Below are 4,523 nucleotides of genomic sequence, written 5' to 3'. Positions count from 1 at the left end.
TGTAAAGCAATGCTGCTTCTTTAAAATTTTGCCTACTTATGTGTGAAAAACGTATCCTCTGAAAATTATATTTATTTACGATAATTGTACTGTTTCGTGCAAAAGAAGTGTAGCGTCTCTTTCGCATTGCTATTTTATACTGTGATAACCTACGCGCGAATGAACTGAAATCTGTAGCTTCTAGAATAGTTTTTAGCAGAAATGTTTGGTTTACTTTACAGTGCAGTGGTAGAAACAAGTCATATAACGTGAATCCTATCAAGTGGACGCCAAATATATTACATGAAGTTACTTTAAACAGAGTACAAAGGCCATAGCACTTTATAGAATATTATGGAAGATTGTTTTTTTCGGCGTATATACTATGACTCATTGACGTAGTTCAGAAACAGGTCACTTGGAAGAAGGCCAGTGAACAGCTTAATGTTCCTAAAACAACTCTTACGAGGGTGGCGAACAAGAAGTACAGTACACCTGAGGAAGTATAAAAAACAAAAAGAGCCAGATCTACACCTTCGGGTAAGGATGTTGAAGGACAGCTGGATGGTACAGTACTATCTTGCTATGGAAGCTTCTTTTTTCATGCTTACTCGCAATGACAAGGATGGCTATACAGCCGACAGGTAGAAATAACACTGAACACCCTTTCAAAGACGAAATTGCTGGGAAAATGTGCATAGTTCTTAAACGACACAAAACCTAACTGTCAGAAACAACTCCTACAGCAATATCCTATGGCAGAGCTTTTTGGTTCAGCAAAGAAACACACTGGAATTCAATAACTTTGTGGGAGATGTTACATTACACTTACTTTGCAACTAGATAATGTTTTCTCCGATTTAATATATCTTCTAATTTTGTTTAGTGCTGTTCTTATTATTTGTGCTTGGGGCCCGATTTTGGCAGCTATTTTTGATACTAACTAATAGCAAAGCTTTTAAAACTCTTTTTCATAATAATTTTTCATTTATTTCCTGCTATACCATTAAAATTTGAATTGTTCATAGCATCATAAAGTAAATATTACATGCCTTTAAAAAATAATTTTCTGCTTCTTTCTCTATGTTAAATAAAAACGAAATGTGGGTTCGCTTTTAGGCACTTTCCTCTCTAAATGTCACTTCTGCTTGTCATCCACAGCAATTTAAGCTGCGTTCTTAGGTTTCTGCCTAACCACACCCATGGAAATAGCGATATAATCGAAAAAGACCGTCAAATATAAATATCACTATTGGTCTCAGAATCCGTCACAAACAAAGAGATGAAAAAAAAATTGCATACATCGAGCGGCGAACCTGTGACCAATCACAGACTGTTATGTTTCCTTTAAGCACACGGCCACACTGAAGGTGAACAGTGGACTGCACAATTTCAATTTCTATATTCGGTTCGGGTACATTCTAGAAGTATCCACAAATGTCAAGAAACATTGTACTGGAATGTTCTGTAGCCGTATGTATACTGTATGTGTTCTGGCCGGAGGTAGTTCGCTCCGCGCTATTGTATGTGCAAGTGCTTAATAAACCTTCGTTAAGTGAAGTTAGTCTTCGTCATTCATCTAATTACACCTTCTTCTAAGTGACATTATTGTGGTGGAGGCGCTGGGTATTGGAACTTGTGATTGCGCACATTATCGACGACACAGTGGCTCCCATCGAGCTACGACAGAGCCGCCGTTTACGTGGCGAGAAACCCGAGTTCGAGCCATATTCAACAAATCGCACTCTATCGGAGACAGGAGAAGAATAGGACGTTACGATGACAGCAGCTGTGTGCCACCACTTAAAACATCTTTCTGGGTTCTCTGGTGACAATGGCCAAGATTCAAACAAGTGACAGCAGGTATATGGGCGTAAAGCCAAATTGAACAAATGTGATGCGACCGTGTGCTTGGCTAACGTACCTTTCTACTTGGAGGGCACTGCTAAGCAATGGTATGAGAACAACGAGTAGAATTTCTCAAGCTGGGAAGTGTTCCAGGTGGAACTGGGCAAGTATTTCGGCGCCACACAACGACAGAAGTAGAAGGCTGAAGATAAATTAAAGTGCAGGGCACAGCGTCCAGGAGAAACGACAGCATCCTACATTCAAGACATCCTGGAGCTGTGTAAAATAGTGGATCCTACAATGAAAGAGGAAGATAAGGTTGCACGTCTCATGAAGGGTGTTGCTGAGGACATGTATCAAGCCCTACTCCTGAAGGAGGTTTCGACAGCAGACTTCATAAAATGGTGCCGGTATATCGAGACAATGCATCCATGAAACAGTTTAGTATCATAACCACTTCACCACGGTGTTACGCAGTTTCTTCTGCGACAATATGCCTGTTTTGTAGCGCACATCTTCCTGAATAGTTTGATGTATAAAACATACATATTTGAGAGATTATAAGGCACGTTATTTGGTCTTAACTCTACCAGGATGCAGCTCCACACCACTTTGCACAGCATTCTTCTGTCATACGTATGTGTATTTCGCTCTGTAGAATTCGAATGTTTATATTTGCGCCAAGGATTGTCATATGTGAAACAAAGGACTATTGGTATCGATACTTGCTCTGCTGCTATCAAGGTATTAGTAGTAGTAGTAGCTTTATTCATCTGTAGATGTCTTTTTACAAGGATATAGGACATGTCAAAGTACTTGCAAATTTAGATCGATTTAAAATAAGCTAATTTGTATACACATATATTTACACACTTCGAGTTAGAGACAATCATTAGATTTACTCCTGGTATACAATACTTTTTTAAAAAATAACTTATTAAATAATGTAATGCCACATTGTTCACTCATATCTCACTATCAGTCACTGCACACACTATACACACATTGTTTCATAACACTTCAGTCACTACACACACACACACACACACACACACACACACACACACAAACACACACACACACACATTGGTGATCTTTGGGACATTTTCTATACCGCAACTTCCCATTTGCTATCCTGAAAAACTGAGTCAGCATCTATCCATAATGAGTGAGATGTTGAGTTCAGAAAGAGGAAGAGGTGTTAGTATTGTGCTATGCATAGCTTAGGGGTAAGTATTTCTAGAAAGGAAAAAAAGAAGGAAAAACATAAAGTGAAGGTGTTATATGGAATGTCGGATATTTTATAATCATTATTATTATTATTATTTATCTGTATAACATTTTTTATCAAACCCCTACTCTGTTTTAGCTAAGTAACCCTTCAATTTATAAAATGTATTGCTTAATAGGTACTCTTTAGCTGCCTTTTCAAATAAGTGTATTATGGTAATTTCTTTAATCTGTTTTGGTAATTTTATTGTACAGTTTTATTCCTTGATATAAAATGCTGTTTCGAGTTTTATGTTTATTTTTATTGGTTAACGTTAGTTGAGTCTATCTCTTGTTGCATGGTCATGGACAGAGCTTTTTGTGCAGTAATTACCAATGTTACTTTTCATGTGTACAACTGACTGGTGAATGTATTCACATGGAGCAGTTAAATCCCCAGTGTACTGAACACGTCTTTGCAATGAGCTCGACTAGTATTTTTGGATATTATTCCTATGGCTCTTTTCTGGAGTTTGGAAATTGTGTTCATATTTTGTTCATTTGTTCCCCAAACAAGAATTCCATAGCTAAGAACTGAGTGTACACATGAATAATATGTAACTAATAGACACTGCATGTTACACATTGATGATAGGATTCTAAGGGCATAGCATGCTGATGACATTCGGTTTGCAAGTACCTCTGTGTGTTCACACCACTTCAACTGAGAATCAATATTCATTCCTAGAAATTTTGCATTTCTTACACTGTCTATAGAGGTGCCATCTACATTTAATTTAAGATTGTCATTTTTCTTCTTCAAACTGAAATTCATGGTATTAGTTTTCTTTATCCCTTCCCAGTCCTGTTTAGGTGTAGGCCATGCCTAGTGAAACCTGATCTGTTGATAGTTCCGATGGGCACCAGAGAAACATGAGCAATGTTGGCTGTCCTCAGAGCCATCCCTAACCCCACACTGATTCGCCTCACAGCTCCATCAAGGTGTGGTCCATTATGACGCCGGAACAGCTCAACAAAGTGTACGTTGGTGCCATGAGTAAGGGAAGCTGTCTTGTCCAGGTCACCACCTGTGTCCAAACGGTTTCCCGCCCCACCCACTATCACTAATGGTCCTCTTTTGTTAAGTCCTTATATAAAGACCCTAGGTCCTCTACCACAAGACTTAGACCTGCATTTCACTTGAAGATACGGGTGGCCTGGTACGCTGCCCCTAAACTTTCCTGTAACTAAGGACCTACACCTCGCCTATGGCTACTACCAAGCAGCAGCACTTTCTTCTTCCTAACACTTTGTGCTTTCCTAGGCTTCTTGGCCTCGGTTGAAGTGTGCTCCACATTTCCTGCTCCTCGTTCTACCTGAAGCTCTTCTCCACTTAACTCTGGCAGTGATAGATACCTGTTTTTTGTGTTGATGATAAAACTGTCAGATCGCGTTCTCTTTCTTCCTATCCTCCTACCAGCTTCCAG

Source organism: Schistocerca cancellata, chromosome 5 (genome assembly GCF_023864275.1).
Source record: "Schistocerca cancellata isolate TAMUIC-IGC-003103 chromosome 5, iqSchCanc2.1, whole genome shotgun sequence".
Classification (NCBI taxonomy): domain Eukaryota; kingdom Metazoa; phylum Arthropoda; class Insecta; order Orthoptera; family Acrididae; genus Schistocerca; species Schistocerca cancellata.
The sequence above is the reverse complement of the archived record's forward strand: the minus strand, read 5'-3'. Positions refer to the sequence as shown.